This window comes from Vollenhovia emeryi, unplaced genomic scaffold (genome assembly GCF_000949405.1).
Source record: "Vollenhovia emeryi isolate VEMERY1.0 unplaced genomic scaffold, V.emery_V1.0 DF939194.1, whole genome shotgun sequence".
NCBI classification, from domain to species: Eukaryota; Metazoa; Arthropoda; class Insecta; order Hymenoptera; family Formicidae; genus Vollenhovia; species Vollenhovia emeryi.
Genome location: NW_011967172.1, coordinates 873382 through 897928, shown reverse-complemented (window position 1 = coordinate 897928; position 24547 = coordinate 873382). Strand labels below are relative to the sequence as shown.

At 47.9% G+C, this 24547-nt stretch overlaps 1 protein-coding gene across 3 annotated transcripts in view; it reads left to right on the top strand.

Annotated features, from left to right (window-relative positions):
* The first annotated feature begins 6696 nt into the window (after positions 1-6696).
* Positions 6697-24547, top strand: part of LOC105562148 (LIM domain only protein 3-like) — a 94805-nt gene continuing 76954 nt past the window's right edge. For 2 of the 3 annotated variants that reach the window (XM_012012719.1, XM_012012721.1), the window contains exon 1: positions 6697-7173. The gene's annotated coding sequence lies outside the window, so the exon portion shown is untranslated. Of the gene's footprint in view, positions 7174-12250; positions 12269-24547 lie in introns of those variants that run through there. The other variant, XM_012012722.1, reaches the window with a different exon arrangement.

Below are 24547 nucleotides of genomic sequence, written 5' to 3'. Positions count from 1 at the left end.
ACGCACCGAAAAATCTACATCAGACGTAAACGGATTGTTTGATCCATCCGATATATGACGCTTCTAATAAATCGCCGCGTTATTGCACGTACGGTGTACAGTGGAGAGAATCAGAATATCATGAGAGGGGTGATATATTATAGCGGTCTCGCGTAGCCGGATGCGTTATCTGGCTCGCATTTCGTTCGAAGGAGCTTAACGCGACTCGTATATAACGCGGAGCAATAGTATAGAAATAGCTATACACTTCTTCATCAAGGATTCACGAGTTCTCGACCTTAATTCGCGAATCATCCGGTTGAAATTCCGCGAAGAATACACAAAACGCAGCGGAGAACTTATGACGAGGTATCAGGGTCGATTTAAAACAGAAAAAAGCGCTTCTCGGATAACGGTCGGGGTGGAAAGGGATGGAAAGGGGTGGAAAGCGGGTCCGGCGATACCGTGGAGGGTTGTCAACGGGAGAGCGGCGTCAGCTTGTGTAACTATCGGTAATTAATCAGAATCATCCCCGCATATCGTGTCCGTCGGACGAGAACGGGCGAAGGCGCTTCGGCGTGGTGGTGGTGGCGACGGCGGTGGTGGTGGTGGTGCCCACCACGAGAGGGTAGTTAACCGGTGACGTCACGCCCGTGGCGACATCTGGACCGGCACTAACCGCGCCGAGCCGCGTTGTCCGTCCGGCGCGGCGGACACTGGACACCGAACACCGTCCCGGCACTAACTCCCCGGATCCGGATCAAAATTACCCTGCGCGCCCGCCGCGGCGAGGCCGCACGCCGCGCCGGCTGGCACCAATTAATTTCGCATTCGGCACGTTCTGCGCTTCGGCTTTCCCGCCGCGCCGGTCGCGAACCGGTCGCGACATGACGGCCGCGCCGGGATGAACCCCCGAGTTTTCAATGGGAGATCCCGTTCCGAGTAATCGAGAATATCGAGGAGCCCCGAGATTGAGGAAAGAAATTAACTTCTCCCCCGTTTCGATAAATTGCCGAGCGACAAAACGATTTAACAAGAAACGAGAAGCCCACTGGGTCCAAGCGAGATGTAGATAGCCAAATCATTTTAATACGCAAACTCTTATATACCGATTTTCCATCTGTCTGCGCGCCGATTTCTTTTCGGAGGTATTTTCCGAGTCGAAATTTTGGTGCTATTTTGACACTTTTAAGGATAATTTACACCTACTCTATACACCTATATAGACCAGCAATAACCTACTTTGATGATGTTATATTTTTTTACTCTTCCCTTGAATCTTTAATAAAAATTTACTTTAGCTCCTACTTAAAAGGACCTACTTTAATGCTAAATTCGCAAAAGTAGAAATTTCCGACACTATCAGTTTTAAAGTAGGAGTAAATTTTGCACTTGCAGTTCGACCTCTTTTACTGTCTTAGGTCCTACTACTATGCAATAGAATGAAAGGTTCAACATGTGTCCAAAATTTCGACTCGGGTTGTAACATAGTTTTGTTTAAATAGAATCATTGTCAGCAAATTCACGTAATTTAAGTCGACAAACGAAAGCGATTGAAATCGCGCGTTTTACGAAATGCCAGAACGCGATCTTCAATCGTCGCGGGATCGTTTTAAATTTCCGATTGTGATTGAAAGAAATAGTTAAGTAACTGCAGACGCTCGCCAATATTATAATACGCTCGGAAATATTAATTCAAACCCCGAGCAAGAATGCGACTCCGGATTCACCGACGGCGGTTCGCTTTTTGAGCGGCGAACAAATTCGGGAACGTCCCTCCATTCTCGTGGCTATCAATTGCGGCTAATCCTTCGGCAAAGCCGCCGAGAAACTCTTGTCCAGCGCGCTCTCCGTAGCGATTGCGAGCTCGCGACGTAATCTGACATTTATCCATGGCAGTGTCGATCGCGTCAACGTCATTTGTAACTCGCCGCTCGCTAGAAATCCGCGCTCGACGTTCGAGCGTCGCGAATCGATATTCTCGAAAAGGGTCTTTCCGGTGGGACAATTAAAACTCGTGCGACTCGGTAGCCCGGTCATGTATATTAGATACCCAATTCCAGCGGTAATCCAGCTATAAATATCTCTGAATTATATTTTCTACCGGGTCCGAGGGCATCGCGCCACGGACGATTTGTTCTAAAAGGGTGGAGAAGGGACGGAGGACGGCGTCGCGCGGGTGTCTGTTTACCCGTCAATCGTGCGATTAAATTGGATCGCCGGTATTATCTTTTAATCCGGATGCGCCGGTAGAATGGTGCGGCTTTCGAAAAATCGGTATAAAATTTCGCATTGCAACTGCCGGCCGTCGGGCTGTAGCCTCGCAACCGGAGACTGAAACAATTTGGTAACGCGCGCGACGCACGCCAGTACTTTATTCCGCGTATGCTGTAAACTCCAATTTCCGTTTTGTGCTGGTCATCAATCATCTTCCTTGATCATACAGAGTGCGCGTTACATGTCGTTTTTGTTACAGATTTCTCGGTCACGCTGCAAAATTTCATCTTTCCCTAACGAAAACGTATCGACACATTAGCCACTCTCGAATACGATCATCGCGCGAAAATGTGGACTTCTCTCAAACTCAACACTTAAAGAGAAAATATAAATGAGTATAGTCCAATAATCATTAGTAGCAATTCGAAACGTAATTCTTTCGAGACGAGTGCCTCGTCTTGCGATCTTACGAGATGTCGCGCGACATCGAGCCGCGTATTTCCCGCCGCGGCTTTCGATAGTTTATCTTCCATCGTTATCGCGTAACGAGGGGCACTTCCCTCCTATCTTTTCTCTCTTTCTCTCCCCCTCGTTCGCGAGGGCGGTCGGTAACGGCTAATCCAATCCTATTTACATCGCGGAACTGTCGCGGCGGCATTGACGCGCGCGGAAATAAATCCCGACACGACTAACACGAGCGATCGCGCGCGCGTCCACCGCGCCGCGTCGCGCCGCGCCGAGGGCGCGTGTAAATCCCGGGCTTTCTCTCGGAACAAATCGAATGTCGGTCGATGTAAATGAATTCCGCTCTAATTGCAATTATGCGACACGAATGCGCATAAACGTTCGCGTTATGCGATAAATGACACGTCACTCAGAGGCCGGCGCAGCGCGGAGCGGTGCCCTCGCTCGCCCGCTCTCTCACGTCATTGCGAATTTATGAAATGGCGATCGTTATATCCGTATCGGGCCCTCTCGAAACCGTTCGCGTTATAATTGCAATTAATCAATAATTGACGTCATATAATTGGGCGGCCGCCGAGACGACGGACCGTTAAACATTCATGTACGGGCGTCTATGGATGGCATACCGAAATGAACTTTCTAGCACCTTAATTTTGCACAAGACGCCGCTCGAGCGTTAACGAACGTGACGTGTTTTAAATTTCAACAAAGGACTATTATAATAATGGGAATATATTTTGGGGTTTTTATCGCTGTCTACGCTCAGAAAAAGTTTCTTTGAAGTGAAACGAATTTTCTCTGACTTTTGACCTTGCTTGACTTTTTATTTTACTTCAAAGAAACTATTTTATTTGACTGACACTGAAATTTCTAAGAAAGTTCATATCTATTTCTTCAAATCTAGCAAATGTTTTAGAAAAAGTAAATAAAAATTTAGTAGATCCAAAGAAACACGATTTCAACGTATCTCGTTTGTTTAACCTAAATAAATTTTTTCTAGGTGTACCTTGATGCACAAGCATTTGTTGGCTCGTATTCGTATGCGGAGAGAATTTGCTCTTAGAATTTACCCTGAAAATCATGGTAGTCGTGAGACAGCATTTGGAAGAATTGTATGAGCGTTTTTCTGATTAGTATCTAACACAATGAAAAATATTAATATCCACCACAATAAAATATCAAATGTTTGATTAATATTACTAAAATGCACAGTAAAGGTTCAAAAAGCTTTTATAAAATTCTTCGAAATACCACGTTGTCTCACGACTTAAGCCAACGGCACACGATACTATTTTTCCTACTGGATTCCTTACGAGAGCCAACCAGGATTCAGCTTTGAGTCACCTGATCGAAAACTCTGCGTCCTGATTGGCTTTCGTAAGCAATCCAGTAGGAAAAATAGTATCGTGTGCCGTTGGCTTTACTTTCTTCAGAGTAAATTCTAAAAGAAAACTCCCTCCGAGTATTCGTAGAGGAAAATCCCCTATTATAAAACAGGCTCCTAATACGAGATAGCGGGGTTTCCGCTACATAAAATAGCTACATCATCTGTTGGTTTCGCCGTGAATTTATCGCCTTTGTACTGAAATTTGTTTAGTGGGAAATTCATTGTTAGATCGTAGGGTGTAATCGTTAAAAAGATTTGCGAAATTGAAAACGCGCTGTCTCATATTAGGAGCCTGTTTCATAACAAGGGACTTTACTTATTGTTAGATTCGAGAACAAATCGATAATTTTTTGTGATAAAAAAGATATGCTTTACCATCACAAGCTAATCAGCGTAAATGATATGAAAGTTTGCAATTATTAGTATATTACTTCGCTGATTTACAATATATTGATTATGTAAAGATATTTTTAATTTTTAATTTAAAATAATAGAAATCATTAGCAACGTAAAAGCCATTTAGGACCTGGCAAAGGTGGAGGTGGCGAATTAAATTACTAAATGAATCCATATACCGTCTTTTTCCACCCTGTCCTGCCCGCCGTTAAATACCGGACATATAACGCAGGTCTTTTCATTAGGTAGAATCATATTCGTCAGTGAAGTCACATGTTATAAAATCGCTGAACGATTTGATAAATTATTTAAAAAAATATATATCCTTTACAGTCCTACGGTCCAGTTTCACCAATGTCGCTTAACTTTAATCTCAGTTCAATTCATGTTTATCTCTTTCTAGAGTAACAGTTGGAAAGAGACAAAGAACGAATCGAGCTAAGCTTAAAGTTAAGCGACGTTGGTGAAACCGGAGTCTAAGAGACACAATCTCGAGTGCATTTGTGCAAATATTTAAAGAGATCTTGAAATATTTAGCGGGCGCAAGTGTACGACATAAATTCCCATACTGTCACATATAATTATGTCGCATTAACCTGTGTCGGTCGTCAAGAATTAATTAGCGAATCAATAAAGCCCGCGTCAATAGGTTTCCAGCGCGGGTCATCAAACGGCTGAAATTCGTAATGAAGAACATCTTTGAATCGGCGGAACGTCGACCTCGAAAATCCGAGCCATAATACATCGCGTCAAGCGGGTCCAACGCAAATACCAAATACTTGCCGAGAGTGAATGGGTAAAATTAGCGAGATCAGGCCGATCGGTAGATATTCCGTGTAAATACGCGATGGGGATCACCCTTGTCCCCCGAATCAAATTCCTGGCCGACTCGCCGGGCTGTTTAGCCGGTCCGATTTATTTATCGGCCAGATGTAATTAGACTTTCGCTTTATCGCGGATCCGCGGCCTCGTCAGACATCCATGAACCGTCCGCGTATGTTAACGACCGAACGAACATCGCACAAGTATCCGGAACCCGTTCGAATACGCCGGCGTGAATTTCGCTTCGCTAAATCGCCCGTTCGCACTTTCCATCTCCCCTCCCCTCCCCCGTTCTTTCGATGTGCTCTCGCCATCTTTCTCTGCGCGTGTGTATGTGTGTACGCCTGTTTTTCGGTGGTACACGCTTCGAGAGCCTTCCACCTGTTGCTAAAAAAGAAAACTATTTTATATCGCAATTAATATTGACAGCTTCTCTTTGGCTAATGCAGTCATTTTCTAGCAGCACATGAAACAAGGTCTCTTGTATTTCGCAAACAATACGAATATAAGAGGTGTGTGTGGGGGAGAGGGGGAAAATAGAAGCCTTAGAAAAAAAGCATCGAGTAAACATATTTGCTATTTTTTTAAATTTCTATCGGAAATTTTCTTTCTCCCCCCCTCCTTACTTTTCTCTAATTAAGAAGTCGAAATAACTAAAATGTGAAATATTTAGACACTAACACCCTGTCACGGCTCTTAGTCCTGTATTCCTTCAAATTTGCCTTTACCACATTTGAGCCATAGGAATTTTATCAATTTGAAATAACTAAACCATTTTAAGATGTACTCGACTAAAGGTATCGGACAAACAATTTATCGTTGAAGTTTCCTAGCACAGTAAATATTTTGGACGCGAAAAGTATTATTACGTAATCGATTACGCAAGCACAGCTTTCACTTTTCAAAGTGCGTTTCGCTTGTCGGTCTCCCTGTGAAGCTTCTCGCGCGAAAAACGCGCGAGCCGGCGAGTCTCGCAGCCACGTCGCGGTGTCTGATTTGACACTGCCGTTACCACTTGAGGTTTAATCCCCGCGTTCGCCGCATGATTTCCTCCGCGGTAACGAACACTCGAGTGCCGCCATTCCATCGCCTCGAAAGAGCACGCCCGTTCGTGCGGAAGAAGCCAGTTCGCAAGTTCGAGGCTCGGACGGGAGAACAGTTCTCGCGCTCGTTACGAGATTAAGGAAAAAGCTCCGAGCCACGAGGGGGGGTGGCGAGGTGACGACCGGGGCACCCGGGGCCCACCCATGGAGACGTGCCCCCTTTCGGGGTGTCCTATCACCGGCCCGAGCTTATTCCGCCCCTCAAGCTCGGGCCACACCCGCAATCATGCGCAGTTTCCACCCATCGGCCAATGAAAGCGCCCGGCAGCTTGCAAGCTCGCCGCTCCGGCTCCCGGCTTTCGTGGCCGAGCCACTCCGACCAAACACCACGTGGCACGCGTCCGAGTTGCACGTGCATTCGCGGAGCTGCGAGAGCCCGGTGCGCGCGCGAGAACGGGCACTTGCGGGAGAGCTTGCGAGGGGTCGGAGCGACGGTGTTCACGCCGCCGGGGTGAGCGGAGAGCGCGTCTTTCTTCACCGTGGGGGGATCTCCCCCTCCTCGGTTCCTTATTGCGCGAGCTCCTTCAACAGCTTCTTTCTGTACCGCATTCTCTCGACTGCTCTCCTTGTTCTCTCGCCGTCCCTCTCTGTATCGTATCTCGGTCTCTCTCTTCTCCTCGGACTTCCCTCGTTCTACCTATCGGCGCGTTTTGTATAAATGATCGGTTGAGTCATTGTCATATTGTACTGTTGTGACGTGAAAGATTTAACTGTGCTTCGAGAAACCCGCTGAGATCGACGTCTTTCGTTTTCTCAAAGTCGAGAACCATCGGCGAGACCAGATTTCAACGAGTTACGGACGAGGTGAGAAAGTTATTTGCTTAATATTGCTTTAACATCGCATCAATGCTTTCGTACGCAGATTTAATAAAAACATTCTTGCACCTTTTACTCTGCATTTCACTGTGCGTGATCAAAGATGTGCGTATAAAATATGATTTCTCATAGCGGTCAATAATTAACAATCGCGTATTAAAGATGAAATTTTTACAAAGTAAACGCATATGCATGACTAACAGAACACGTTAACTTGAAAATTTAATACTTTTTATGTGCCAGTAGAAATATCGTGCGTAATAAAAATGATAAAAAATAAGATATAAAAGATGCGTGTTGTACGCACTCTTAATTAATTTTTCGACGACTTCCAATAGAATCTAATAGAATTCCTCTAGATATTTATAAAGCTTTGGTAACAATGTAATAATTATACGGCACGTTTAAGATAGTAGTTTCCTTATATTGCAGATTACTCGTTATTATTTCGTTAAATAAAGAAAATGTTATGAGAAATTAAATAGAATATTCTCAAGTACTTATTTAGTTCGCACAATGTGAGTGATAACGTTTGAGTAGCACTATGTGAAATGAGTATGCGAGTTACATAAAAATGTAAATGTAACATGCAAATGAGATCTTAAGATATAGCACGGTACACGTAAGAAAGTTTGACGTATAATAGGCGTCGGTGTCGGTTGGAAGCCGATATTCAACAGTTGGTCCTTCTTTTATCTTTGAAACTTAACCCTCGATGTTACCGCCCTTCAAACAGGCACCCTCTGTTCGTACATCCTGAGAGAAGCATTTCTTGAGGGTGTAACGAAGGTATTTAAAAAAAGTTGAGAGAATTTTCCGCGTGAAACCAGGCGAAAATATATTCCGAGTGATAAAACGAAATGGCAAATAGATAATATCTGAATTTTTCCTTCTACCTGAAAGGATCTTCAATTCTTTTTAATGTATTTTTTTTATATATAGAACGACGTTTATATAATATCCAGCAACATGCTTGCGATGTTGAACTTAATTAGTAAAAAAAGCGGAGAAAAAGAAATTTTATTTCATAATTAATGCTCCTGTTTCTTTTAGGGGCAATGTTCTAAACTTATAACGAACTAATTTACTTTTTGTATAATTTTTCCAATTTAATACTGCGCTGTACAGAAAGAAAATGTGTCGGACATTATTCTGAGATTAGCAAAAATAAGAGACGCGTCTGTCCTAACGAAGACATCGAAGAAAATTATTATTTCTCGCAAGTCTACAACTTCAATCTAATACTATTGCAATGAATTCTCAGGTTGCATCTTATTCAAATAATTCATTTGCGATCACACGTAAAATAAAAAACCTCCGGAGTCCTATTTTCCATTTAATTACCGAGAAATCTTTTACTTTTAACTCAAACGAATTTCTCCGAGCGGTTATCAGGAAAAGATGAATTGGTTGGGTAAGAAATTTGAGGCAACCTGTGCACAGTACTCTACACAGTAAGAGAACTCTATACGTTTCTTTGCGAAATTCCTAAATATTCATTTTATTAATGACGACGATTTTGAAAATCATCATCTCGCTTCGTAGCATACGGAGACGATATCCCGCGCGGTGAATGAGCCAATTTGTGGCGAAAGCGCTAATCCGCCAGTTCGACGACGTTCTTTCTTCGTTCGGACGGCAACGGAGGAATTCGTGGGCTCGGTGCAATAGGTGCCGGCCATAGGTGTAACATATTTATGTTGTGAACCGGCCGAGTGCGAGCAATAAATAGCGGAGGCGGTGGGAAGGGTGAAAGAGAGAGAGAGAGAGAGAGACGAAACGCGCGTAGGGGGTAGTTGGTCGAGGCGCGGGGGGGGAGCCAGAGCGATTACGTTTCCCAAACCCCTCTCGCTCTCTCGCGCGACCGAGTCACCGGCACCACCATCCACCGCCGTTTTGCTCCCCCTGCAACCCCCGCGCGAATCCCCAGCCCCGCCCGGCCCCGCGTCTCCTCGTCCCACCGGACCCTTTACGGCGCCCGAACAACCCTATTCGTTTGTTTCCAGCCCGTATGTGCGCGTACACGGAGGTATGCAATTTCGGTGTCGGGAATGCGCGTTGCCGAACGAACGACCGATCCATGTATCGCGTATCAGCGTTAACACTCTTACAGAAAAAAAAAGTGAAGATCGTTGGCCCTTTGGGCAAATCGGCGAAACCCGAGAATCGTTGGGCGCGAGGACGCCTCGTCCAAAGTGCGATTCTCAAGAGTTGCAGTAACGTAAATGGTATCTCGCTGTTAAATGTCGTAAACATTTTGTCGAAAAATGACAAGAACATTCCCTAGATTAAAGTGATTTTCACTGCCTCGTGTTGTTCGAAAGATCTTTAAAGAATACGCGACGAGCGCAGCGCTGAAAGCAGTCCGGGCGCGATAGTGTCCCAAAAGCGAAGATATGCGACACGCACGACGCGAGTGCGCCGATACGGTATTTCGTATTAGCGCCCCCATTACTCTTCCGCTATTACGGTTACCAAGCGACGTAACGTTCTCCGGTAACGAAGCACACGAGTGCATACGGGCGCGGACATATCGGAACGCAGACTCGTGGATCCGAATCCGGGCGGCATGCTCGCGCAGCTATGCTGAAAATCTTGACTGGAGGACCCTTTCGCATACCGATCGCCCGGGGCCAATCCGATCGGGGATGCATCCGTAGGCACGCCGATCGGAGACGCGCCTAGTCGGCCAGTCGGGTAACCAAATGATGCATATCTCTCCTCGATCCGTCGTGTCCCGAATGTCTCGACATGTTGCGCGCTCCCGTTCTCGCAGGAACGAGGGGAGGACGAGGGCGAGAGAGGCATAGGATTGTCTCCCCGTCTAGGTGGGTGGGTGAGAGCCGGCTCGAAAGCCGGGTGGAGGACCGGCCTCGGGGAGGGCCAGCGTGTATGGTTGCGATGAGGTCGAGAGCTTGCGGCCGGATGCCAGTCTGACCATGTCTCTACCGGCGCGTTACTTGCGAGCTCGTCAGCCTCTCGCTCCTAGACGCATCCTCGCCAGAATCCGAGCAATGCGGCTCAAGAGTCCGCGCCGGCGCTGCAGCTGCACTCTAGGATGCGGCTCTCGGCCGCTCGGCAGCTATACCGGGCGCGATCCCCGACGGGGATTGGCCGGTCGAATATCATCGAGACGGGGGCGTTGGGATGGTCTTCAGTGGCTGCTGGTATGCGCGGTAATAGGGGGATCTTCGCCGCGGTATCGAAGAAAAATTGCGATCCGCCAGTGCAGGCGGAAACGACAATGCGGGAGAGAGTGCCTTTGTACTCTCGTTTTTTTTCACTTTTCCTTCTCGCTCAGTGGCTCCCCCCCCCCTCTCTCTCTCTCTCTCTCAGCAATGTTCAATATGTGTACAATCGAATGAAATGACATAAAGAATTGATATCAACAAATTGTATTTAAAATAAATGCGAAACTAGAGAGAAACGTCGATTTATATAGGTTAATTTTATAAATTTCGCATTTAGCGGTTTAAATTCTGGTCAACGATGCTTTAAAATTCAATGTTATACATCAAATTCGTTGTTATAATTGTGAAATTTGCATTGCCCACTGTGCATCACATTAATAATTGGGTCGACTCTGTTTAAGCTTTTAATCAAGTGCTGACAAAATGCGCGCTCGCGCGCCGCGTCGATCGCGCGGGGTATTCCCTCTCGCTCGGCGTGACGGAGGTGCGTCGAATGCGGCTTTTGCAAATGAATTTTTCGGGGCACGCCATCGTTCCGCGTTGATACGTTTGCATCGCGGTGATTTCGCAGGGCACCGAGCTATATAACGCGCGAGGGGCCGCGGGTAACGAAATTCCCCCGATGCGTGCATCTCACGCATTCCGCAGCGAGATTGCGCAAAAATCGAGCGAAACAAACGCAACTAATTTAACTGCTTTCGAACAATTAATCCGAAGCATTTAATTTAATTGCGCCGCAGCCCGTCGGGTCCGGGGCCAGCGGCAGTCGAAACAACGACCGGCGCAAAACCCGGGACGGAATTTTCGGCTCGACGCGATGGCTCGAATTCTTTGGCGCGTGTAAAACAAAATAAAAACATTTAACAGCCGAAAGTTGACCCGGAGAAAACGCGCGCGCGCGTTGCAACATCGACATTTGAGGTTTGATACGATTTGGTAAAAGCGTCTCATCCAACATTTTAATAGACATATACGTGCATTCGTTTTACGTAGATAGAACTTGATGTCGGTTTCATTTTTTCCCCCGTTCACATCGCATAGCGATACGCCATTTTCTATAAATTGTAATTTTTTGCAATTTCCAATATTGTTAGGCATTGCACTCTTTAATAAGCTTCAAGTTGAGATTTCACAAGAAGAGATTCGCTGCATTAATTTGTTTAATTTAAATGAACATGAATGGACGTAAACGTTAATAAAAGCGCGAGCCCTCGTGTGAGGATAAAAAAAGGGGGGGAGGAACGATTGTGCGTGATAAAGTAGCCGGACGTGGAGAAAAAGACGAGGACGACGAGGCGATACGGAAAGGGGGGGGGGGGAGTGGTGTGCGCGCACTAGTGGATGGGTATAATTAATAGCAAACCCGTATAAATCAGAGACAGGTTGGATGCACGCTGGTACACGGCGTTACCGATGCAGGATTATGCCCAGAGGGGCGGTTACCCCACGACTCGCTAATTTTTCACACAGCCGCCATAATGGTCCGGGCTAATTACTGATTTTTATCTCCGCGAGTTGCTTCCGCGCGCGTGTGAGTGCGCGCAACGTACGCGCGTGACCGAGAGGTGTAAAAAGAGAAAGAGCTCGCGGTGATAAAATGCGGCAGGGGGGGGGGGACAAAAGCGATTTGCGGCTGAGCGGACCAAAAACAGTCGATTTCGCATTACAGCGCGCCGCACGGTACAAACTGTACGCGACTCCGCTTGAAGAGGAAGAATAACGCTACCCCGAAGATAGTTCGCGCGACTCGGCGACAGCGACGGAAGTTCACCAATTCTTCGTCGCGCTCTACAGGCCGCTCCAAGTTCCGCACGCCCGGGCGGAGATATTCCCTCTGCCTCAGTAGATACAGCTAACCAGCCCCAGACGCCTATGTACTTAACGTAACCCATGTAAGCTCACGCTAGAACAAATTTACCACCAAGCTCGTCCCCCTCCGTCCTCCAAGCCCCCGCCGAGAGCTCCGAGTCCCTTCTCACCCCTCGTAATTCGCCCTCGAAACACCGATGCTATGAAGTTGTGTTGAACTTTTCGCGAGCATAGTTTGCAGAACACCCCCGGGTGACTGCGAGCGCTTACCTTCGCCTGTGACATATATCTACGGAGAGGGCGTCTGACAGTGGGAAGCGGGAGAAGCGAAAGGTGCGTCGGGCGAATTCTCGGTGGAAAAGGCGCATTTCGTCGTCTTCTGAAAAGAACCCGCGTTAATTTTTGTCGAGAGCCGCTAGATCGGCATTCGCGGCTACCTGTTGCCCGCGAGACTTTGATCGGCGAATCGATTCGGTGGCAGCGCGACGACTCGATTGGCGCAACTTTGACAAGTCAATTCCACCGTGAGTTAAGTACGATCTATTAAAAGCTGAAGATCGCGTTTTCACAAAAGTCTCCGGAGATCGACAAGTTTTTGCGCGATAAGTAACAGAGAAAGTCCCCAGTGAAAAAGGACGTTCCCTCACCACTGCCTGGCCCAACTCGCGTACTCGCGTAAACTACACGGTCGGTCTCGCGCGCGCGGTTCTAGCTACGCTTATACTTGGTACTACCGTGTCTCATGATTCATCGAACCGACGTCGAATCGACGTCGACACTGTCCAATTTGACGGTGCCGATGTCGACTCAACGTCGTCTCGATTGACGAGTCTGGGTCGCGGCGGGGTGTACGAAGTCGGCCTGCGTCCCTTTGTCTCCAGCTTCTCGCTTTCTTTTTTCTTTTCCGTCAAGTCTGTAGATCCTAACCAGCGCATACGCGCGGTGGCAGCTAAAATGGTACACGCGTTAGGAATTCTCGGCACGGCAGTCGGAGCCAACAGGCTCCGCAGAAACTTACGGGCCAACTTTGAGGGGGGGTATAACGGCATTACAACGTTATTAGATTTACCGCAAGCACCTACCCGGAGGCACTCCTGCACATTACCCACATACCCCTACCGAAGTATAAGTAACCCTAAGCGTCCCATAGAGCTCACCTCGTGGCTCCTTCGCCGTCGAGCATTAAATTATGCGCGTGAGCCCTCTAGTTGCCAACTCTACTTCGTTTGTCTTTTATATTAATCCCGACTATTCGTACAATTCTTTGAGCGAGAACAAGATGCAATTATTTCTTCTCGTATAAACGATAAGAGATCATTCTAAATAAATACACACTCTTATCACTTAATTTCTATTTATATTCCATGTGCTTTTCAATGTCTTTTGACTTTAGTTACGTATCGGTACGTAACATAACAATGCACTTAAAAATTAATTTAAAAAATTCCCGAGTCGAAATTTTGGCCCTATGTTGAACCTTCGATTCTATTATACAGAACTTAAGACAGTAAAAGAGATCGAACTGCAAGTACAAAATTGACTCCTACTTTAAAACTGATAGTGTCGGAAATTTCTACTTTTGCCAATTTAGCATTACAGTAAGTCCTTTTAAGTAGGAGCTAAAGTAAATTTTGTAGAATTAAAGATTCACAGAAGGAGAAAAAAATATAATGTCATCAAAGTAGGTTATCGCTGATCTATGTAGGTGTATAGATCAGCTAAGTAGGTGTAAATTAGCCTTAAAAGTGTCAAAATGGTACCAAAATTTCGACTCGGGTTACTTTATATATTAGCGACTTTCGAACGTTTCATTTGATTTAATTCTTCCACGTTTTCGAGCGTGACGCATACAAATGCATGCCACCGTAATTCCTCGTAATGAGCGCTCGCCGTGAGAGAGAAAATAATTCAAACGCGCGAAACAGTCGTGAGAACGGAGATTCGTGCGGCGAGCATAGATAGCGCGGGTGCGAGAAACGCGAGAGGACGAGAGGAATTTCGGCGCGGCTAGCTATTGAGTAGCTACCCTTAAGATAAGGGTGGATTCACCCCGTCTCTCATACGTTTCCGCTATCTGACGCTAAACGGCACCGCCGCGCGGTGGCCTCCCACGGCAAAAGGGACGGCCCCGAGTGCTCGGTTCTACATAATACGTTGGCACATTACTGTCGAAGCGCCGTTAGATAAGCAGAATTTAGAACGGAGCGCGACAGGATTTTTGTACGATCGGCACTCGTGAAGGATCGCCAAATTTCTGCGCGCAGCGTTTCTCTACGCGCCTCTTCAGCGAGTCCACATTCCCGGTTTTTATCGAGGAAAACTTACGCGAGACGTTCCTTTGTCGAAACAAATTGTCAGATATTCGAATCACGTTGTCACGTAAGGAAAAGGAAAGAAGAAGTGCAATTAGAGAACCGGCATCCGAACGCCAATATCTGTACGCAGGATTAAGAAATTTCGTCTGTACTACGAGCAGTACCGTGATTATTAAATAAACCGTGATGAAGATGTTCAATCTACAAGGTAGTTTGTCGGACGGTCCGATTCTTATCGCTCAGCTCCCGATGCTCGATGAAATAGCGTCGCCAGCGACGAAAACTGATTTCGAAAGCCAGGGAAGACGAGGCCAACGCAACAAAGGCCTCTACACGTCTCACCCCCAACTCATTTAAGGCTAACTGTCCACAACGGGGGTGCAAACTACCCTTATCTGCGGACGTTTATGCCCACGCCTTATCTGCTGGCCCCCGACTGCCTCGCGCTCGCTAACAACTAGGTATTCTCTCTTCCAAGCCAATCTCCTTTCCCGACCTCAAGTTCTCTTCCTCTCTTTTCACGGGCTCTCTATTTTCTCTAAACCTGCTTAATTTGTATATCTGTCAATGATATTCAGATTTTAATATATTCAACGAAACAAAAATGTCACTTGTAGTCGCTAGGGATGATTAAAAATTAAGAGCGTGAGCTTATTGTCAACCCGAGCTGGCAAATTTTATTCAATTCATTACAACGTTTCGACCTTACTTCAGGTCCTTTTCAAGTAACAATGCAAATTCGTAGACAAACGAGTCGTCGTCATCCGCGAGATACCTTTATACATATACCTTTTCATGTATAATCTAAAGTTGATTAAAAGGACCCGATAAAGAGGTCGACACGTTGCGATTTAAATAAAGATCACTTTTTGCCAGTCTGGTCGACTTAAAATTCTCCCTTTAAAGTAAGTCAAGTCGATATTTGACATAAATTGGCCCAATCAGTATTCTTGATGTACAATTATATTTACATAATATCGATGACCGTGACAAGGAACTTGTTAAATGTCAAATTAGCTCAATTTAACCCGCTCATTGAAAGACCTCGGTATGCGATGCCGCGGAGGGAAAACAGAAGACAAAATCGACGAGGTCTCGATGTTTCTTATCTCACGTCATTCCTATGCTCCCGCCTCGTTCCGTTTCGCGAGCCGAGACGGTTCCTGAACGACGAGGGTGGGTTCCGCCGCGCGGTGGTCGCAGGATGCTGCGGTGAAAACAAAGACGTTACTCGCCCCTATCTGAGGGTTGTAAAGTAACCGTCGAACGACGGCGAAACAGGGATGTAATAAATGAGATAAGCTACGGATAGATTCCTGCGGGAGCGGAGAGCATAATCGATGCGTTTCTTCGTAACGCGATCAACGTCGGGCCTTATCTAATCGTATCGGGGAAAAATTGCTCGTGGCGAGCGGCGACGCGATAAATCCTACGCGAGCCGAGGGATACGGCGAGTTATCACGAGGGCAATTAAAAGGAAAGAAGGGGGAGAGAGAGGGGGAGGGAGATTATGTAACTGTTACTTCATGTTTACTGGGATGTTAAAAAGCAGAACTTCAATATTTTTTCTTTCTTTTATTTCATCGGCGACCGGGTCTAAAATTCCGCGTACTGATAGGTAAAATTTACCACTGCGTCATACTTAAATTTCCATTTTTTCTACTTTCAGACGGTTTATGCAGAAGCCACCTTAACATAGGAACACACGTTGATTCATTTACGTCTTCGCTCGCACTTGTCACTCGTTTCTAATGAATTGACGACGTCGCGCTAAAGGGAACCCCATGCCCCCGATTGACGTAGAACTAGAACGCCGGTACATAGCGCAGATGAAATAGCATATCCGTAGTCTACGTAAGTGTTATTGAGTCAAAAAGTGGTGACTGATATCGGTGGGCAGAGAGTGCGCTTGTTTGCGGATTGCGCGCACTAGCGGTTGTAATCGCGCGAGGCGCGTAACGTTACAGCGGTCATATTATCGACCGCGCGCGCGTCGCATAGCTTTTTTTTCCCCCATCTGGGTGTCTCCGGGCGAAACTGCGCCCGTCCAACATCAGAGTTTTAGCCCCGTAGTTTTTTTCGGACGAGAAACACGCACGCACGCACGCACGCACATACGCACGCGCCGCGGAGAACGTCGGACTAATTGGAAGTCTTAATGGCACTCGACGCTAATAACGCAATCGGGATCCGGGTGTGTATGCATCATATCGATCGGAATTTGCAACGGACCCCACTCGCTTCCCCTTGCGCCGCCGACCGTGTTCTCTCGCGATTTGCCGCCCGTCCGTCAATGACGAATCAACAAACGGGACGGGTTTGATTTCATTCATTAATTCCGAGCGACTTCGCTCGGGTTGATTTCCGTTATATTTTCTAGTTGATTGTGTGCAGGCTCTGTAAGAGAGCTGGATAGAAGGCGAGTCGAGCGAGTGCGCAAGCGAGCGAGACAAGGGGGGCGGGGGCGGAGAAGAGGATACACTTTTCCGATAAACCGGGGAAACCGAATAACGGCTGATAAACAGGGTATTAAATGTATCGTCCGTGTAAATCGTCAACGATTAAATTGCCAGCGATTCCGCGTTTCCTTGTTAACAGGTTTTTTTTCCCCTCGTCGTCACACGGCATACAATTTACCCCGACGTTTTCGACGCCCGACTTGTAAAAATACAGAAATTCAAACACAGAAGTCCGATTTGTTGGCAGTTCAGGTCTCGCGATTGTATAGGACGTGAACTCGTCGAGCGTACGCGGGGAGGCAAATAGGAGCCGGAAATGATAACTACCGGCGCTCGGTGATACGGTTATCGTTATCGATATCCTATATAAGCGGTTATTAGGATGAAAGATGCACGGACGTGTGCGAGCACAGGCACTGTCGGACGAGAGATGCTTCTAACACAGTCTGGATTTACAATCTCAGTATTATTGTTTAAGGTGCAGCTCCTGCACGAGCGGTTAGTATGGGTGCTTGTGGGTTTATATGACTTTTCAGAAAAAATATCACTTAATGCATTATTAATCAAATGTACTATATAATCGAATTAAAGGCCCGACATAGGGCCAAAATTTCGACTCGGGATTTATCTCGTTTTTGTTAAGATCTACTTTTTGTACAGAATAATATTAACCCTCAAAATTCTCCTGCGGGCGGTCGGCCCATAACCCCTGTTTCAGTAATAGTTACATAACATCAATATTACAATATCCTACTTAACAATGTAAATGTAATATAACATGGGTGTTATATTACGTTTATCTTGTTGGGTAGGAAATTATAATATAGATGTTGTGTAACTGTTACTTGATGTTTACTGGGATATTAAAAAGCAGAAGTTCAATATTTTTCTTTCTTTTATTTCGTCGGACCGGGTCTGAAATTTCGCACACTGATAGATAAAACTTACCACTACGACTACTTAAATTTCCAATTTTTCGACTTTTGGACGGTTTATGCAGGAGCCACCTTAACATAGGAACACACGTTCATTTATGTACGTCTTTGCTCGTACTTGTCTTACGTATTGACATCTTTACTTATCAGTTTGAAAATACCAGACATGTATCCAGTGGTACGTATTCAGTCGTTCTTCATTTTAATATCAATATATGGTTATCGATACAGGGCGACCCAAATCTGGCATCTTCGGTCTAGAGATTTTTCAATCAGTTTAGCATCGATCTGTACCTGACACAAGTGACAAAGACATTCACTACTTATTGCAAATTTTCAATCGTTCGTATTAATCCTCTCACGAGCTATCTGATTCTTCAATATTAAAACAAAGTCCGCCTTCGTTCAATTAAATAAAAACCAAAACTCGTGTTATTCACTCGCTGCAACCTTACGCGATTATATCCTGAACAGGGAGTCGTCTTTGCCCTCGCTTGATCCAGTAACTATCGGCTCCTCGTAAAAAACAGCTCTGAGACGTCCTGTACATAGTCGGCATCGGCGAGGACTACGGCAGAATGCCGCGAAGGGTGAAGGACCCGTCTTATTGACATCCCGTAACTGTACCGTGATTTAATATAAACTGCACAAAGCGTCTACCTTTGATAGGTAAATATGAAATACTCCGGTCGCGGACGAGTGCCCTTTCGGGCACAGGCTCGCGCTCGAGGGTGCGCTCGGTCTCGCTTCCCGACAGGATGCAGGACATATAGACATACCACGTGCCGTTCCCCTCTCGCCCGTCGACTCGAGAAAATGCTCCCGGATAAAGGGCGCGGACGCTCCGTGCTTTGAGAACTCGGAAGACTTTGTCGTACGTGTCTTCCTGCGCCGAGCGTACCGTCTGAATTCTTTTCCGCGTATGCATATCTGCCGGGACGAGATTCGCGAGATTGCCCGCGTCCAGTCGAACGGCCGTTTCGAGAGAAAATTACACGGCAGGAATGCGCCACAACTGCGACTGCGTCGTGCGCGTGGGCGTTTGGATTAATAGCCGAATAAGATAAATGCAGAAGCTATCTAATACCCGAGTGTAAATTATCCTTAAAAGTGTCAAAATAGTACCAACATTTCGGTAGGACCTAAGACAGTAAAAGAGGTCGAACTGCACAAGTACAAAATTTTTACTTCTACTTTGAAACTGATAGTGTCGAAAACTTCTACTTTTGCCAATTCAGCATTAAAGTAGGTTCTTTTAAGAAGGGAGCTAAAGTAAATTTTTAGAATTAAAGATTCAAGGGAGGAGTAAAAATATATAATGTCATCAAAATAGAGCATGAACCTGGACCACCCTACACTCTAGGCGGGCGTCTCACCAATTCGACCACCGAGGCATATGATGATATTTGTCTCAATAACAGTACAAAAATGTCCACGCGTATACATTTTCGACTTTTGTGATATTTTTCGCAATAAATTTTCCGTATTATTAAAGATGCCAGGTATGGTCAAGAAAACCCTGACGTTAATTACCGCTGGCGACATTGAAGAATTCTGATTGGTTGATTATAAAATTCTCATGTGCAAAAGAGCTTTCACTGGCGAAGAAAAGATTCTCAACACTATTTTCAAAATAAATAATATTTAAAGTCCGCGAAGAAGCTGCGATCGTGGGGCGGACGATCCACGCGTATATAAATTGCGTTTATCAAACTGCGCCGTATTTAACGTTTGCGCGGAGAGAGATGAGAGCGAAAGTCGGTAAAGAGATGTGTCGCTCAAGAAGAGGTTGCTCTATGCGGCTCATCCGTCGTGGGGCGCAATATTCTTCTCGCCGGCGCTCTTTGATCCTTTATTACATTTTTACAAGCGATTACATTGGCCGGCCGCCGGCGATCCTCCGGGGCGACCTTATTTCCGCTCCTTACGATTGTCTTGAGACACCGCCTCGCCCTGCCGGCGCGCGTGCCCGTCCCCGAGAGCATAACGAAGTTTCCGCGAGGACGAAGATATTGTTCTTGTTTATAGCGAAGTTAACTCGAGTCCTGCCCCGCGCGACCGGGGTTCGTTCGCCCTTAATTAAGTTCAGGGGATTATAGAATTGTTCCGCAAAGTCGATTACAAGCCCGACGAGAGGAAAAGACGGCGGGTCCTGCCGTGCGCGAATATGGTACATCCAGAATTGAATTGTCGAAATTTCTGACTCGCGACCGTCGGTTATCGAAAAAGCACGCGTGTACCACTGGAACAGATAAAATAATGACCGAAGCTCCGCCGCACCCCCCCCCCCGCAACCCCTGAAAACGAGCCTTGGTCAATCATATTTTCGTGTATGCCTCCGACCGCTCCCAGAGGGATTTATCCTGTAACGCGATCGATTATCCGACTCCCCTCGGCTCGCCGCGTTCCCTCTCATTGAAATGGGAAATTCACTCGCGCGGCATTTAAGAGCGCGCGCGCGACAAGGAAGCCGTCCCCAGCAGCCTTTAATTGGTACCGTCCGCTAGTTAGCGCGAAATCATAGCTTCTGAGCGACACACGTCACGGGCAGGCGCGCGCTCGCTCGCTCGCTCGCTCGCCGACACTCGTGCGGAAAGCATCGAGATTGTCGGATCAACGGGCCGCTTATCCCAGGCTCGCGGATCAAAGGTGGACGAGAAAGGGGGCGAAAGAGGGAGAAAGATACAACGCACAAGCGTACGTGCGCGAACTCTCTCGCTCTCTCGCAATTTTAAACAGTCTCTCGCGACTCGATTCTCCGACGTGGTTGAAAGTCCTGCAGCTAGTTAGCCTGAGCGTGCAATGATTGATGCTGGAGCCAGCGGTCGCGCGGGAAGAAGGGAGGAGGGATGGGGCCAGGGGACCGGACGCTGATGGTCGACGGGGAAGGGGGGGGGGAGAGAGAGAGAGAGAGAGAGAGAGAGAGAGGAGAGTGCTGAAAGTGAGGAGGGCCGGAGGATCGGTCCTACGGCCTGGGGAAATTTAATTAACGTAAATGCCGCCGCCACGGCCGGCGTTACACGCCGTGTGTGTGGCAATCGCTCATATGCAACTCAGCCCTATCCCCCTTTCTTTCCTCCCCCTTCCGCCCACATTGCCCGCGCTCCTACTCCCCTAACCACCCCCGACACCCTTTGGCCGACCCGCGGTACCGCGTCCTCACCCCAAGGCTTATCCGCTATCACGTGCATCGTGCGGGAGGGGTTATTAAACATCTGGGAAAGGGGTGAGGGGGGTCTTGATTGCGCGGCGATTGATGGGCCTTGAATCGGCCGGCCGGTTCGATTCGGCTCGATTTATAAGCGCGATCGATCGCGCGCGAGCCGTCGAAGCGCGCCTCGCGGCGACGGCGCGGCGGATAAATAATCGGCGTGTAATATCTTCGGCGGAATTCGAGCTGCTCCTTTTCCCCGGGGAGAGTTAATGGCCCGGGCTAATATATTCGGCCGACGTCACCCCGCTCGCGCGCGCGCGCGCGCGCGCCTCGATTTGCCGCGCGGGCACCGCCACTCGATACGACGGAACTTCCGATGGCGGTTCACCGTCGCAGGAGGGTCTTTACGGCTATCTGTTGCGGGGTGTATTCCCGAGGTAGAGAAACGCGATTTCGCCCTGGGGTGGAACTCTCCTGGACTATACAGACGTTTCGCTTTACAGCATTTTACTTCGGCTCCCTGGCGCTTATCCCTCCACGCACTTTTGTAACAATCACGCCATTATTTCGCTTTCTACGAACTCGTCATATCTATCCTTCTTCTTCTTCTTCCTCGTGTATTATTAGGCTTAGAAGCCTGTTCTATCCAGTTCGTTCTGGTACTTTGAGCTTATTACTTCATCTTCGGTAGGCTGCTAACCTTGCCGAAGGAACCCCCCCCCCCCCATCTGGAGGGCTATACTCCTAAAGGGGTATGTGGTAAGATACTCTCGGTGGTTGCCACTTCCCTTCAGGAGATTCCGAAGAAAATCAGCGGTGTCCGTGGATTTGAACTCGGATCTTCTTGTTTATCTGTTTACTAATTGTAAAAGCAGCGCACATTTCTCTGCGCCACATATCTATCCTCCAAATCTAATTTCAGAGCAATGTAAAGTACAAATGGCCAACGACCAATAATAGTTTCGTAACAAAATTGCCCTTATTATTGATTAAAAAATGACACCGAGTCCTCCCACTCCTAAATCGCCGAGCCAAGACTCTGTCAACGTGTCCTAAGCCGCGTGAGATAACCGAGTCGCAGCATTGGTACGCATATGAGTAGATAGGAGAACGCACAGGCGCGGGGGGTGGAATAGAGCGGGTGAGACGAACCGGCCGGTGGTGTCGAGGGTGACCAGGGGGTTGATGATGGAGGCGAGCAGCGCGGCGGCGGCAGCGGCGGCGGCGGCGGCGGCGGCGGTGGCGGCGGCGGTGGCGGAGCGAGGGGGATGCTCTATAATGGCCGCGGCACGTGGTGCGTGCCCCCATTAAACCGATCGCACCCCGGATTGATTTTCAGCCTTTCGGCATTTGATCCGAGCAAACTTCGTTGTCGGTATAATTGAATCGCGAATGTTCGCCCGACTCGGCCGCAAATTGACCGAAACGCGCTGCCGGCCGCGCGCGGCGCAACGCGGACGAGTTGGTGACTGCCGGCCGGCGAACAGCGGGAGCGAGGTTGAGGGGCAAAGAGAGAGAGAGAGAGAGAGAGAAAGGGGGAGAAAAAAAGGTCGCATCGAGGGTGGATGGAATCGATGAAATCGAGAAAAAAGGTATCGAGAAGAACGAGGCGGAGGGGGCGGGAGGGTGGCGAGGAGAAAGAAGGACGGCGAACGCGCGTAACGTCGCGCCGCGCGCGCGGCTCTCTCGGGACGTGGGGCGGGGGGAATAAAACGGTAACTTAATTACTCACGCCCGTTGTTTGCCGGCCGATGTCGACGCTCCTCCACCGACACGGCCGCGTCGTCGATACTTTGACAATTAGCGGACCTGATGGATTCGTTGTGCGCTCGTCGCCGCCTCGATTCGATTGCCGCGTCACGTCTACGTTGTAATTCGATTCAACGTGCGCGGCGCGGCACCGAATATGCCCCCCCCCCCTCTTCCCGTCGCTCGTTCTCTTTCTCTATTTCGAAGTCTCTTCCGAAAGGGTCAGAGGGGGGGAAAAAAGAGAAGGCGCGTCGCGGCAGCACGATTGAACCCACGTCGGCTAAACTGATTCGGCGAAACTTCCGAGAACGGTCATTGAATTAGGCGCACGGTTTCGGATGGGCCCCGCATGCCCGATAGATGGGCATAATCGAGTGACACGCGTGGAAATTTTAAAAAGCTTCACGATCGGTTTCGTCAGACGGCCGTTTCTCACGCGGACTTGCCAAGTACAAAACCCTCTCTTTCCGCCCATTGTTTCGCCGTGAAATTTCTAAAGCAGCTCGTTCAATTCGATTTTGCGGGATGAAAGAAACGAAAAATAAAAAATACATACCTATGTAGACGCGTGTGCAATCGAGTTAGCGACGCGGGTCAAGTCGATAACGAAATTTTGAGAATTCGAAGGAGACCCCCCCGAGAGCTTGTGCGGGATAATAAACATCCGAAAGTGGATGCTGTTTTCGGCCGACGATGTTTGAGACGCAAAAGAGCAACGAGCGCGCGACCCAACAGCAGCAGCGGCAGCGGCAGAATGCATTCGTGCGGTCCGCAGGCCATAACTGCTAATTAGTCCATACAGAGCCGTATGGCAGGCTGTGGAGGGTCGACCGCCCGGCGAAGCGAGTAGCAGGATGCACCCCTTTATTAAATACCATCGAAATTAAAATTATAATTGCGTTCGCTCGCAGTGCCCCTCGTTCGCGCCGAGAGAGCGCACGCCCGCGCGATAGTTCTCTCTGCGAGAGATTACTCCCCCTCTCTCTAATATCGCGGGCCGAGGATTTTGATTGGAATTCGACGCGCTTAAAAATGCGAACGAGTCCCGATGAAGATTTCGGGAAAATATCCCGGCCGCGATGGCGATCATTTCTAATTATCGATCTCGCGGCTGGAAATCCACGGCGCGCCATAAAACACGGACGTGGACTGATCGATACTTTCCGCGGGCCGGCCAGCGGTCTGTAAATCTACAAATTCATTTGAAAATGTAAGCACAAGCTAGTTCTCTCAAATAATATCACGCAGCCAATAAGGATCTGAACGCCCGTCCGTGAATTCACGCAAGAAATTGAGCATTCGCTTTCAATCCCGCGTCGCGAGTGAAAAAGCAATTGACCACCGCCAAGAGAGGGGGGAGGGTATTGCGCGGATGAAAAAACCCGGGGGTACAGGCGAGAGCTACGGGATACGGGCGTGTGCTGTAATCGGCCAGCGGATATTCTAATTAGGGGTAACGCGTGTCGGTTTCTCTTGCCAGCTGAGTAAGGCATACGAGTATACACATAGGAACCGTAGGTGGATGGAGCGAGGATATCGGGGAAGGAGAAGAGAGAGAGAGAGAGAGAGAGGGGGGGAGGGGGAGGCAGTAGGTTGTATGGCTCCTGTCAGCCACTGTGCCACTGACGGCTCGCTAATTGCTCAACCAACCTCCGATCCTTCCACCCCCTCCTTCCACGTTGTGCCACCCTTCAAATCCAAATCCATCCCTTCGTAACGCCTGGTCGGCACGGCCGTTTCTCGCCCCCCG